Genomic DNA, 15,699 nt, shown 5'->3' on the forward strand with positions numbered 1-15,699 from the left:
AGCTAAGAGCTGTAGCCCTAGGGGTATGTGAAGGAATGTGGGTGATCAGACTTCTGAAGGAATTGAGAATTTCCTATGAAGGACCTATGAACCTCTGGTGTGACAACCAAGCCAGCATTGAAATGACCAAGAATCCTGTGTATCATGACCGAACAAAGCATGTTGACATTGATCGACACTTCATCAAAGAAAAGGTTGAAGATGGCACAATTAACCTGAGCTATGTGCGCTCAACTGATCAGATTGCTGACGTCATGACCAAACCTTTAGCCAGAGTCAAGTTTGAAGGGCTTCGAAGCAAGCTGGGAATGGTTGACATTTACTCTCCAACTTGAGGGGGAGTGTTAGAAAGCCCCTGATTATCTCCCTTGATTCTCTCCATTTATTGCCCATGATATTAGCTAGAAGATATATTTCCTGATTTATTGAGATATTGCAATATATGTAATTTATGGCTGATTGATTGTAACCGGATATTATCTCTCATCCGGACTCTATATATTGTAACCCAATCATATGGAATAAGATATGAGCATGAAATATTCAGCAAAGTAAACAGGTACTAATTGGTTAACTCACCCAAAATAATTCAATACGCGTATTTTAAGGTGGATGTTCAAAATAATTAAAACTGCATACGATCCTACTTAGATTATTTGCTTTTAAAATCAGCATAGTTCTCCTTATACAAACAATTTCTACTCCTAATGCATAAAATAACAGCAGAGGAGAAAACAGAACCAACCAGGACATGAAGCTGACAGCCATTAAAAAAGTTTCTCCACATAGCACTAATCTAAGGGGCTGAATTTTTTTTTCTTTCTTTTTTTTTGGTTGGGGGGGTGGTTGGGGGTCTGATGATCGAAATGTAACTGTCATTTACCATGTATGAAGTCCTCTGTGCTGCTGCTGCAATTCTTGGAGGAGGAAGTTGTCCAAGTTGTGGCGCTATAGGCTTAGCTGTTATTGAAGGCACCGTGGACACTGTAGAATGTGACATTAAAGATGCAGGTGCAGCGCTTGGAGGCCTTGAATTCTCGAGAGCATCCCTAGTCACATAAGGAACGGGCCTAGCACTGTCGTATGCCCTGCTCAAAGGCCTTCTTTGGAGGTCTTTCAACATTACTTTGAGGGGAAATGCCCCTGGAAGTACCAGGAAATCCATCTGGTGATCTCTGTCTCATATGATTTGATGACCAAGGTGAGTATGAGCTTCTCATATTTTCCATTCGCATTAAATCATCAGAACTTCTAGCTGAAGAGATTCGGCCTAACATGCTTGTTTCCCTATCAGACATTTGTTGTTTTAAACTAGAACTTGCAACTGGATGTTGAACTGCTGTTGACAATTTTTCACGGAGATCCACGAGCCTCTTAGTATCACCATTACCCTCAGTGCGCCTCAGTGCACTTTTCCTCATAAGCTTTAGGCGGAGATCATCTTTGTCAATTCGCCCTTCTGAATAAATTGATGTCAATAAATTAAACATATATAGCGACAACAAAGCAACACAGAGATGCAAACGTAAATCACTGCTAGGGAAGTTTACTACCATCCAGCCTACTTCGCATGCTTATATCTCCTCTCTGTCTGCAGTAAACATGAATAAAGGTATCATTCAAAGTGAATTGTCAATTCATGAAACAAAGAACAACATGCAGCATCGTACGTGAACCATGAAGTTTCTGAACAAACGCAGGACACACTAACGAAATATCAGATATTGATGTCATCAGGCCAAGGGCTACGGATTCAATACTATCACAACACAATAGGAGATTAAGTGAATAGAAAACACACCGTTTATTGTTGCTGTGATCATCCTCATGCCATAAAGAACTGTCTGCATTATGTCCTATTCTATCTCTCACAGAGCGCTTAATCCCGGCTGTGGGAACAGAAGAAGAGAAGAAGAAGCACCCAACGCAGACAGATCCCTCTTTACAACCTAGCTCAATCACATAACAAGTCACTAAGGTAAATCCAAGCCGTGAGGTCTTAAACCCAACATTTAAATGCCCAGAATGCAAGAAAAAGTGAAAATTAAACTCTACGATGATTTAGTTTTCCATCAAAAGGGATTTCAAGCATCTTTAGCAAAACTTGTACCTGACCACTACGGCCAAGAGTAATGGTAACTCGACCCCTCGAAGTATCGGACATGTCAGGAATCAAAACCCTAAATTATTATCTTGGCGCGATTTTATGCAACCAAAATCCTCAAACTCAAACACGAGGCATCAATATGCTCGATCCAGAAGCCCACAAAGGCACCCAAATCCCATTGCTAGGAATAGTAACAAATAGACAGAGAAATTGACATGTGCGAAAGCTTCTAAGAACCGCTGAAGAAGTTATGGAAGTGCCCCGAGATTCAAGTAGAGGATTTTCTCTCCGAAAAAATGGTAGAGAGAAGACGGAGTGTTTGAAATGAGCTGCGATGAACTAGCACGGCGGTGCTCCGCCGTTGCGGTGCTTGAAAATGAAGGGGGAGAGAGGTCGTATCGTATGGTTGAAGCCAGGCCAATGGTCGCTTCTTTGATTAAACAAGGGCCGTTCGATTAACCGTGGTGTGCTCCCTCGCTTCTGGGTTTGAATAGCACCGGGCGGGCTTCGGGCAATGAGTACGGGCTAGCCAGTATCCAAACAGAGCCCATTTAAGCCCATTATAAATGGGCCCTTCTCACAGGTTTTAGGCTAATCCAAAGCCCTTTTTTTTCTGTTGGCATGTTATAACAAGCAAGAACTAGCAAAGGATTTAACTATCATCATAATTAATACCCGACAGTACTTCGAATAGAATTATTTCTAATAGAAAAATACATATGCTTTAACAAAAAAAAAGTATTCTGATAATTTGAACAGGAAAATATAAGGAAAATACTGAAGAAGTACATATACGTAAAGTTTTCCACTCAGAAGTTCTGCCTCTTGATTAATTTAAGCAAATGTTTTGCGCACAAATGTAATATGATATGTGTTAAAAAGCCGAAGAAAATACCTCTAAGAAAGTTCTAAATGATGGATTTTCTAATTTCTAAATAAAATTATTTGGATGAATTTTTGAAATATGTAATGAACGTACATTTATGAACTCTTGAAATAAATCTTAATTTGAAATTACCTAATTAACTCCTCATGTATCTCTAAAATTATATTTATTATGAGACTTATCATATGATTAAATTATAAAGACCCACAGCAACATCAAAACAGAAAAAGAGAAAACCTCAAACATTATTAAAAGATTCTAAATTAGAAACCAAACGTTAACTTGTGAAGCTTGGTTACTACTCCACCAAGACCCATAAACGAACGCAAAATGGTGTCCGGTTCAATTTGCAGAAGTGTTTTGGATTTCTCATCAAGCATAGTCTAAACCACGTAACCCCAAGCATATTTCCTTTTTCCTTTTTATCATAACCCCAAACATATTTTCTGAGAAATTATTGTAAAAGAAAAGGGCAAAAATATTGGCTACTAACTCTGACCGACTGAATCTGCTTGCACCCTGATCTCGTCTTTTACCATATCAATAAGTACTTGATACCATGCGAAATAAATAAAAATAAAAAAACTATATGTAAATGGGCGGGCACAGACAGTCCATGCCCTTACCCCACTACACACCCATATAACACACTAACCCAACCCATTTAAGTCCATCGATTTTGAGCACTTAATGGGTGGACTTAAAGAGGCAAAAAAAAAATGCAAGTAATGGGCTGACCACACTTGTCACTAGCGCTTCAAATAAGTTATTAGTATTAATCCTATGTAGTATAGGAGCTAACTCTTGGTCAGTGTGGAGTCAAAGCTTGGCTTTAAAATAACTTTTAAGTTGAGTTATGTGATTAAAAAAAATAATGAGTAGAAGAAAATGTTGATTTTCAATTAAGGTTAACAAAAAAATTAGAGAGAACACAAAAATAAAAGATACTAAATAAGAAAAACTTTACTGATAAGATGAGCTTCCCAAAGATTGATGTGTGGCTATCCTGGTCCAAAAGTTAATAAGAATTAATAAAAAGAGAGTACTAAGTCAAAATATAAATCCCAAGTGAACACATAGGTCATAACTATTTAATTAATATCTATACCTAGAACTAGTATATAAATATCAACTAAATAATTATTTTCAGAACCACTTAGCATGTGAAAATTCAATTCCAATTATAATTTGTTCCTCAAAACAAAAACATTCAAACAATATATTCTTGAAAAATAAGCTAGCACTAAACTTAGTTCATAACTACTCATGCAACCCTAAAAATAACATATTAGAATAACATGAAATAATCATAAGAGGAAAAAGGATTTATAAATAAGCTCACAAATTATAACTGAAAAAGCAATTCACATTATTAATAATCAAAAGAACCGCATGTAAGAGTTTCAAAACCTACAACTGCGAAATCATAAAACTTATATATGAAATATTAAAAACTCTAATTACAACTCATCCAAATTAAAGCATAAGACTCAAGCCACAACATCTCTCCTTAAGAACAAAGAGACTAGCCACTCATATGGCTAGAGCACATCATATTGATAAAGAAAGAAAACAAAAATATAGAGATGAAATAGAAAGAATTTGACGCCTTAGTGGATGCTTGTGAGGGGTGTAGAGAGTGAGTGAAGAAGACATGGCCTGCTCCTTGCTCTTGGACCTCTTTTTATAGCCTTGGCTGACCCCCTCTTTGCCTCCTTATAAGATAAAGATTATCACTAGTGCAAAATACCCCTTTTGGCTTCAATTAAAAATATGCTTTCGCTACTGCATTAGAGTTGTAGTAGAAGGCAAAGAAACAAAAGATAGGACTTATGATGTCGGTCATAAAGGAACAGACGCCATAATTCACAACTTACGAATTCTATTACGCACTGCAATAGACGCCATAAGTCACAACTTACGACTTATATTGCTCACTGCAACAGACGCTATAAGTAGTCATTTTTTGGGGAAAAAAATAAAACACAAATCCAATGATTGCCAATTACTCATGAACTAATCTGTACAAGCATCTCAGTACATATACACATATCTAATTTCAGAAGGACTAAAAATGCCAAAGCCAACCTAAATTTCAGCAATTGCATAAACTTGTAATAACACATAAATATAAAAGCTAGATGCTCTGCCTAATTTGGCTGACATGCTCTTCAAGTTGCAAATATTGTTGCAGGAATAAGAGAAACCCAAAGACAAGTCCTCCACCTGAGAACATTATTTCATCCGAGATGTTACCTTTGACACATAAAGCTGACAAATAATTTAAAAAAATAACCTTGAAATCTGAAACTGATAAAAGATGTAAACGTAGTTGGACTTGTCCAAATAAGGGATCCAATAACAAGCACTAGGATGCACAAATGCCATATTTTCAATTCATTATAAACATGGAACTGTATAATAAATAAAGTTTTGTGTATATGCCACGTAGAGCATAACATGTATAAAGCTTCCTAAATTGTGGAGATACCTTAGTATGGTTAAGGGGGTAGTAAATATGAAGCAACCCATTCTCTCTGCTATATCTTCTTGTCTAATGAGGACATAACATTCTTTGTCTGACTCAATATCTTTACTTTTCCATAGATCATTCTCACTGACTATATCCTAAGAATTACCTTCTTCTATCATAAACCAAAAAACTTTCAAAGCATTCTAGAACTTAAACATAAAAAATAAAAGGCTTTTCTACAACTCAAAAATATGAATGTCTTGAATCTCAACATGGAAAGTAAATTACTTTGTAATGTAATAAGCAACAAGTTTTAAAGATAAAGTATGTTTGGACGTGTACCAGTTGTATTCTATGAATTTCATGCTTGAGCACATTGAAGTTTTTTAACAAAAGTATTACTAAAGCTATTCACTATTAATCATCCATAATAGGTGGAAGATAATATCATATTGCACATCATGATCAAGCAGAAGGGTGTTAATAATGAGAAAAGACTCCACTCATAAAATACTTTACAAAACAAATATAAAATAGTATAGTCATACCTTCTGAAGACCATTGATTCAAGTTAATAACCATTGCATTCATGCAGAAACTACAGCCCACATTATTCCATATAAGAGAAATAAATAAATGAATGAATAATCTACTTACTCAACAACTTGATCATTTCCATAGCAGCTACAGATGCATTGCCTCACGGCATGGAGAAGTAAACATCAAAGCCAATCCCCTAACCATTCCAATTATATCTAACAAGAAAGACCCCAAATAGCGGCTAAAATTTAATGAATAAATTTCATGATCAAAAGTTTAAACAACTTAATCTTAGAAGGCATATAAAATAAAAACAATTCCAACAAAGGAAAAAGCCCATGAAAAAGAAAAGAAATGCCAATTAAAGTTAAGGAACTTGGTAAGTTTAAGAGGATTGAAAAAATTCTCAAGAATTTGAGTCAGGAAGAGCTCTAGATAATGTAGAAGAAAATGGCCACAAAAGGTCAGTAGCAACTACCGCACCCTCAGGAAGAGGCAACAAAAATGTTTTCCTTGATATCTCAAAGTAAATAATAAACATATCTTATATTGGAGTTGTTTCTATGTATTTCTAATTTTCAATGAGAAAAAAATTTGTAGAAACTTGCGAAATTGGTGGGTTTTTGTCCAATATAACCCAAGGTGCCTTCAAGAGTTCTAACACATAAGTCAATCCATTTTTCATTATGCAATCAACCCAAGCAAATTAAATGATGTCTTAGAAACCTAGGGCACAACAAAAACAATGGATCATTCCCTCTATTTTTATAAAGCAAAACTTTCGGTTCATTTTTCAAAATGATTTTTTTTAGCTATGGCCTATTAGTGTTTATTGATAAAATATTACTAGTTAACTAATAATGTTGAATTGAAATTTTGAACTCCATTTCTATGAAGAATCAAGATACTTGTATAGGTACTTATCATCTAACATTCACTGTTTGGAAGGCTTCAATGTCAACTTCCTCTATCAACACCCACTGCAAGAGGCAATACTCATGGCGAACTGAAGAAAACCCCTGATGAGACCCAACCTAGGCGAGAACCACAGACAGAGCCGAAGAGGAAGGCAAGAGAAAAAGAAAGTAAAGTGAACGAGAGACTCACGGGGTACTAAAGAAGATCGCCGGCAAGTCCCAACGAAGATCCACGGCTAGAGGCGAAGATAGAACAAGAGCAAGGCAAAAAGTGATCGAGCAGAGTATACAGGCAGCAGCAGAAAATAAGTTAGGGAGGGGAAAGGGGAAAGAGTTTTTTTTTCCTTTTCTGAAATATGTGATTAAGAAAAATTAAAAATAGTTACAGTGACAGGCTCAATCTAAATCAAATGCTGTAGATAAAACATAAAAGGCTTATGAAGACTGTTTCATTTTGGACCAGACACGGTAGATTTGGAATGGACATACAACTACTGGTCTGCATTGAACTAGATGCGGTAGAATTAAAAATGCCTCCTTTTTATCTAAATATAAAAAAATTACAAAATTTTACTTGCATATTATAAAATCAATTAGAAACAGCGTAAATTTTAACCATGTGAAAGGAAAATTAAAAAATAATTAAAACTCAAGAACCTAAATTAAAAAAAATTAAAAAATTTTAAAAGCGTAAATTTAAAAATTAAAAGTAAAGTAATTGAGCTCCAAACCCTCAATTATCTAAGACCGGATTCGGGTTGGCGAGCGGAGCAACTAGCTCAGTAGACGTGCCTCCTTCGGGGTCGGGTCGCTTTTGGGCTCGGACCAGATGCTCTAGTACGTCCGGAAAATTTGTTTGTGCCACCGCAACGTTTATGTGGGTTGGTGTCATTTTGAGTTGGGATTGAGTTATAATAGATTCGTTAAATTGCGGGTGTTTTAATTTTAATTCGAATGAGAATAAATAAAAGGATGGGGAAATATGACGTCATTGAATGAGGTGAGAATGACGGCCGAATCCCTCGGGGTAGCGTTAGCATTTTCCGCCCACCCACCCTCGCTTTCCTTCCCTATCCCTTCAGTCGGTGTCTACTTATCATTCTGAGCACCCTTGAAACCATTACCAGTTCGTAAGAAAGATGCTACCTCCTCCTGTAAAATTAATTAACTAATTTAAATAGGTTAAAAAATAAATTAAATTAGTTATTTGTAATAAATATATATTGTCTTTTTCAAAATATTTTTACTAATCAAATGTATTGGTAAAAACTATCATTATTAAAAAGATTACCTTAAAAAAAAGAATAAATATAAAAGATAAAATAGATTTGAATATTATATTTAGGATTAAAATAAAGTCAAATGAGATCTTATATTAAGAATTAGAGGTAGTATTACAAGTTCAAATTTTTTGACCTAATAAATGTTAGTCTTACGTACAAATTAATTTATAAAAAACTCTGACTTTACATCAAAAAACCATTATTAAAAGGAAAAACTACAAATAAAAACTCTTGAATATGTAAAATTACAATTTGGGATCTTAAATTTGGAAAATAGAAAATAAGAATCCAGTCCCACTTTTGCAAATATGAAATGTGAGTGAAAATGTAGGAAATTCCCTCAACCAAATGATAAGTTGACTATGAGAAATGACAAATCCAATTTAGTGAATAACAACTTTAGTAGACCAAATCAAAACTTAGCTGAGAGTATGCCAAATGACGAGTTAATTATGAAAAATTATAAGTTCACTTTAGTAAATGATAATTTTAGCAGATCAAATCACAATTTGGCTTAGGGATATTTTAAACATTTCACCTATATTTCATATTTACAAAAGTAGGACCTAGTTGTTATTTGCTGTTTTCCAAATTCAAAATCTCAAATCGTAATTTTATATATTTGGGGGTTTTTATTTGTAACTTTCTCTATATTAAAAAGACCTGATCATTTTTTTAATTGAAAGAAAAAAAGGTCACGGTCACGGAAGCACTTGGCGGTGGATCTGGCCTAGCGTCGGTGAAGCGAGTGGTATACACCATCATCGGGTTCTTTTATTACCCAAAGATTCTAATTCTTGGTACGGACGCCATCCCGATACTGTTTCCTCACTTAATTTCTAAAATCTCATATTCTACCTCTACAGATAATTATCGGATCCATTTTGTCCGGAGAATAAAATTGCGAGTAGTAGTATTTCTACAACTAAATTAATTCTGCTATTAAAATACAACGAATCTATATATATGATTTATACCACAGCGGGAAGCTCCCATAATTCTTCAATTACGGTAATTGAAATAACGCATTTAGTAATTGACTTCCACGAAAGAAAATGTCTATTTGCTCTGCATATACAGAAGAACCATAATAAGTTGATGTGGAGAGGAATGCTACGGACGACAGTGCGAACGATGGGGATGTTTTTGGGATATATCGGCACAAGTTGAATAAAGGGGGCGGGTTATTAGGAGATGCGAGATGCGAGAAATTGGTTGGGTTGTTCTTAGGTGTCCGTACACGAGTCAATGAGACTTCCAGGAAGCACCACCGACATGATATAATAATATTATTGATATTGATTATTGTTAATAACAGTGGTATTTTATTTTTTTTTTGGAAAAAAGGAAAATAATGCAAATTGGGGGAAAAACAGAGATGCGATGTCAAAGTCAGCTGCAACGGCGCCGGGTCAACGCTGATAGAACTCGCGGTGGCAGCGAACGGTGGACAAGATTTCTATGCTGTGAGCAATGCAGACGGATTCAACTTGCCCTTGTCCATAGCCCCACAAGGCAGCACCGGGTGTGCCCGGATCCACTAAAAGTAATCGGGTCGGATGGGACAGTTATTGCCTGCTTGGCTTTCAATGAGCCACAGTATTGTTGCACTGGAGATTTTAACACGCCAGAGAAATGCCCGCCCACCCAGTCCCCTCAAGTTTCAAGACGCAGTGTCCTGATGCTTATAGTTACGCTTATAATGTTAAGACCGGCACCCTTACTTGCCTCAGCAAGAAGCAAGCCCAACTATGCCATCACGGTCTGTTCTCAAACAGGGTTATTTGGATGAAATCAAACCATGGTTTGAAAAATAGCTTCTAGAGAATAAATTTTCTGAAAAAATGATTCTGATAAAGTGAGAGTGTTTGGATAGTTGTTGTCAGAAGTGCTTTTTTATATGTAGAAATTACTAAAAATGACATAAGTTTAAATGATAATTACACATAAGATATATTTCATAATATATGTTTATTTGAAGTAATAAATTTGTTAATAATATATATTTTGGCAACATAATAAATAAGACATAAATAATATAAATAAAAAAATTAATACGTATATATATATTAATAAAATAAGTAAATATGTTTTTTGTAAAATAATTTATTTTGCCAACAAAAAATATGATTATTTCTTACCAGGAGCTCGGTGAAGAGTGAAGGAAGAAGCAAATAATTGATGCCTGCTCTGTGTAATATTCCCTGGACCCATCACCAACGTTCAATAATTTGAAGCAGAAGCAGCTCTGGGTGGCTTGATCAAAAACCATGGTTTCCCCCAAAACCATGGTTTGAGATTTTTATATGGTGTTTGGCAAATTTTTTTCCAAACCATGGTTTGGGAAGATAGGCAAACACCCCCTTAATCTTGTGAGCCAAGGAAAGTCGAAGCTTTATTAAAAAAAAATTCGTTCACTGTGTCATCATTTTATGTAATACTCGTATACCTACGCACAATATATTATGTATATGTCCACGTGTAAGAATTATAACACTTGTCTTGGCCGCAAGAAACGGTATAATGAAAATAAAAGAAGTCTTTAATTACTTTTGAGCCATCAATTTTATAAAACGTGCCTTGTCATAAGAACACGAAGAAGCATACACACGTGTGTGCATATAAAAGTTCTTTACGCCTTATAGTAATTTAGGTCAAAGCATAATTCAAAATTTCTTTATAAATATCCAATGCCAAACATTTTGCAGAAAAAATAAAAAATATTTTGTCAATTACTCATTTCTAGTCTTATTTAGAAGAAAATATTTTTATCCTATTTATACGTCATATTATTAAAGATTTTATATAAACGTGCAACTCTTGCTTCACTTATTATTATATTGTGTAAACTTTTATTGTATTAAAAATTAAAGTGAATGTATTAAATAAAAAAAATTAAAAAAGTTATTAAAATTAGTTCCAGATTACGAGGAAGCGCGTGTGATACACGTCAACCGGGAGTCAGAGCTGGATTATTATCCATATTGTACGTTGGGGGGGGGGGGGAGGTCCATTCCTGCTTTCGACTTTTCCTGATCCCTCCCTAAATGTATCACTTTTCTATTTTTGTGCTAAATTACATTTACGCCAACTTTAATGGCATAATTTTCTTCATTTCGCGTAAAATGATTTTTTTAATGAAAAAGTTATAAAGAGACAAATAAAAAATTAATCCTTAAAGGCCAAAACTTCCTCTCTTTTTCCAAATATTGTACGCCGTAGCTGCCAAAAATACTAAAATGAAGAAAACTCCCCGGGTCTCATTTATTTTTTCAGCTATACTCCTAACTAAATATTCTTTGCTTTCTTGCTTGACAAATTTGTAGTTTCTTGCTGACCTTTTCCTTTCTTTCATGGTTGCCCTTAGATCTTCCACTTTGCCTGGTCTGTTGCTCGCTCAGAACGGATCTTCCACCTGATGGATTTGGGTTCAACTTTGGCTCCGCCCGCCCGCCCGCCCGCTCAACTCATATACACGAAGAGAATCTCGTTGCTGGAAATCCCTCAACTGTTACCGAATCGGATTTCACAAAAGCTCCCTTTTCCCTCCACCTTGACAGGCATTAACTCACAGATCTCGAGCACGACCGTGCTCTCTTCAAATATTTGGCCCAAGTCCTTCAAGCCATATTGTCATCCTCTACGTACATGGCACGTATTTCAAACGAGGTTTGAAGCTCTGTTGGTCATTGGAAATCAAAGTGCAGGAATGGACGCATAACTACTTACGAGGGCCAATTTGCATCTGATCCAAAATTGAATAAAAATATAAGCACAGATTAATATGAGCTTATATATACTAAAACAAGAATGAATGATCGATATACCAAAGCAATCTATAATAAATAATAACAATCACGATAAATATATAATGATTAGTCTAAATAAAATAAGAAATTATCATGAATGGGAAATCACAAATTGATTATAATCCAATCATCTATAATTATATATTAACGTTAACAAATATCATTATTAATTATTGGATGCGACGCCTGTGACACAAATCCTCCCGCATATAATTGTTTGTGTTTGTCTGTATGAATACCATCGTCATCATCCCCATTATGAATACCATTATCAAGAGAGATATCGATCATATCATGGCCACCAACACAGCTCTTTTCAAGTTTCTGGTGCCGTTACTCTTACTCTTTCCAGGTTTTGCTCTTTCTTGTTTTCCGCTTCAATCCTAAACAGTAATTCCTTCCTTGTTCATCGCTTCATTCCAAGCATAATTCAGAGTCTCTGTTACGCAGTCTTTTTGCTGTGAAGTAAGAAGGCTTTAAAGATTATTGGACTCCCACTCATATATCCCCCTCTCCCTCTCCTGGGTTTTATCCGCAAGATCTCATCTTCTACTATGCAATAAAGACTCCGATCTCATCTGTGTTGTAATATGCAGGAGGGCGTTGTGATGCGAAATTTCATTTTACGAACCAGTGTCCCTACACCATATGGCGCGCCGCAAGCACCGACATGTTGGATGCGGAGCCAGAACTTCCACCGGACGTCCACACAACTTACAGCATGGACGATCGCTGGACCGGCTCCATTTGGGCTCGGACCCAGTGCTCCAACAATGCCTCCTTCTACTTCTCATGCCAAACCGGGGATCGCGGCACCGGCAAACTGTTCTGCGCGGGTCCCCAACCCGCTGACTGTTGGCGGGAATGATTCTCTGAAGAGTACAAGAAGAAGAGATGAAGAAGAAAGTTGTGCACTATGTCTTCAAGACGTGGATAACACTTTCTTTTAGGCTTAATTCGCCTCCACCTATTCCTATTTTTTAGGGTGCAAGTTGGGTTGACCGGTGAATTTCCTTCAGAATATAATGAAAACCCTTGAATATGGATTGCACTTTCAAAATTCAAACAAAGACAACAATGACTTTTGTAAAGTGATAATTTGACTCTATCTCTATGTGCACTCAAAGACAAAGGCAATGAGTTTGATCTTAGTAATTGTGTTGTATATCTCCAAATGAAGTGATGGTGAAGGGTTTATATAGAGCATGGAATGATGCCTTGAAGAGATACCTTTTAGAATAAAAACTTACTAAATAAAAGTCACAACCATATGTTGGTTCATGAACCAACATAATTTAAATAAATACAATGAATTTAGCATGTAGGTTCATTTAATGTTTTAACTTCCTACATGATCTTTTGTTAAATACAATGTATTTAGTATGTAGGTTCATTTAATATTTTAATTTCATACATAACCCTTTATATAAATATATTAATTTATATGAAGACACAACCCTTCAAATAAATTTATTAATTTATATGAAGATATAACCCCTCATATAATTTATATAAGGACATGACTTTTTAAAAAAAACACATCTTTTCATTTTAAAAATATTCCAACAGTGACTCTCCTCATCCTCGACATCAACAACCCGGTCGTATCCTACGAAGTGAGCCTAGTCCACGGGCAGAACATGAGGGTTCGGATCCAACCCAATGGAGGGACGCTGGTGGACGGATCCGGCCCTTGCCCGGTCGTGGACTGTGCTAGAGATCTTAAGGACGTGTGCCCTTCATTTTTGGTAGCGGCGAACAAGGACGGTCGATGCGTGGGATGTTACGGTGCGTGTGATGCGTTGAAGGATCCCAAATCTTGCTGCGGCGATTGTAGTTGCCAGCCTGATGAGTACTCCGAGAAGAACAAGGAATTGTGTAGTATGGCCCACACCTATCCCGACGATAATAAACCTCCTCAATATCAGTGTAAAGGGGGCTGATAGTGATGACGTCACTTTCTGTCCTGTATAGACTCTTGACTCTAGTGCGGCCAGTGATAATATTAAGACATTTTTTTTATAAAGGGAAAATGACAGATAAAGAAGCTCCAAAATGTGAAATGTCAATTTGGGAAGCTAAGGAAATGTAATTACCCATAGGGAAGTCCTTCCCAAATTGGGATTTTGAAATTCAGTGAAATGACAAAAATGCCCTTTGTTCTTTTTTTTTTTAAAAAAAAAAACCCAGCCCCTCACCGGTGGCCGGCGACCGGCGACCACCGCCGGCGACTGGCCTCCAGCGGCTGCCGACCGCCTCCGGCTACCGGTGTGGTGGCTGCCGGTGAAGGATTTTTGTGACAAGATTTTTTTTTTTTTGGAATAGAATAATATTGGTTCAAAGTGGCGGGGGTGGGATTTGATCCCACAACCCCTTGGCCACTTGGACCAACAAAAGGATGGCCATTAGGCCATCAAAGATTTATTAATCTTATAATGCAAACAAAAATATAAGTTAACTCTTTTACTGTGACTTCAGCTCGTGACAACAATTTATCTGAGGATGACAAGTCTTAATTGAGAAATAACAAGTCTAAATTTGATATTAACAAAGCAACTTTTCGTTATACATAACAAGAAATACCGAATAAATTGTTGTTATTTTTCAACAAAGACGTGTCATTTTTAAATAAATTATGATCATTTTTAGACTTGTCATTTTCCAGTAAAGACATGTTTTTTTCAAATAAATTATGGTCATTTTTAATTAACGTAGATGCTATTTCTTGTTATGTATAAGGAAAAGTTGCCTTATTAATATCAATTTTAGACTTGTCATTTTATAGTAAAGACGTGTCATTTTTAAATAAATTATGATCATTTTTAATTAATGCACATGCTGCTATGTTATGTATAAGGAAAAGTTGCTTTGTTAATATCAAATTTAGACTTGTTATTTCTCAATTAAGACTTGTCATCCTCAGATAAATTGTTGTCACGAGCTGGAGTCACAGTAAAAGAGTTAACTTATATTTTTGTTTGCATTATAAGGGTAAGAAATCTTTGATGGCCCAATGGCCATCCTTTTGTTGGTCCAAGTAGCCAAGGGGTTGTGGGATCAAATCTCACCCCCGCCACTTTGAACCAATATTATCCTATTCCCAAAAAAAAAAATCTTGTCACAAAAATCCTTCACCGGCAGCCACCACACCGGTGGCCGGAGGCGGTCGGCGGCCACCGGAGGCCAGTCGCCGGCGGTGGTCGCCGGTCGCCGGCCACCGGTGAGGGGCTGGGTTTTTTTTTAAAAAAAAAAAGAACAAAGGGCATTTTTGTCATTTCACTGAATTTCAAAATCCCAATTTGGGAAGGGCTTCCCTATGGGTAATTACATTTCCTTAGCTTCCCAAATTGGCATTTCACATTTTGGAGCTTCTTTATCTGTCATTTTCCCTTTTATAAATTGAGATAAACTCTTTTATATATTTATTTTGTATACTGTAAAAGTACTTTTAAAATCATATTTTTGTTTTTACTCAAACACCCCCTAATAAATACTCACCCATCAAATTAAAAAAATGTGTTTAATTTATAAGTTTTATTTAAAATTTAAGGAAAATTATTCTTTTAATATTTTAACTATTAACTCATTTATAACTTAATTTTTTAATTATGACTTCATACGATTTAATCCCTCGTTTTTTTACCATTAATAAAGTTTGTCCTTTACCGTGATGCCTGTTTTCCT

The 15,699-nt window shown here is 35.9% G+C and overlaps 3 pseudogenes; 2 read left to right on the forward strand and 1 right to left on the reverse strand.

Moving 5' to 3' along the window:
• Positions 1–796: 796 nt before the first annotated feature.
• On the reverse strand, positions 797–2,297 carry LOC114726988 (uncharacterized; annotated as a pseudogene).
• Positions 2,298–6,456: 4,159 nt separating this feature from the next.
• Positions 6,457–11,773, forward strand: LOC114726989 (thaumatin-like protein 1b; annotated as a pseudogene).
• Positions 11,774–12,685: 912 nt separating this feature from the next.
• LOC114726990 (thaumatin-like protein 1) lies at positions 12,686–13,989 on the forward strand (annotated as a pseudogene).
• Positions 13,990–15,699: the final 1,710 nt, after the last annotated feature.

The sequence above is a fragment of the Neltuma alba genome, unplaced genomic scaffold (genome assembly GCF_004799145.2).
Source record: "Neltuma alba isolate B1F8T4 unplaced genomic scaffold, ASM479914v2 tig00012420_pilon, whole genome shotgun sequence".
Lineage (NCBI taxonomy): Eukaryota > Viridiplantae > Streptophyta > Magnoliopsida > Fabales > Fabaceae > Neltuma > Neltuma alba.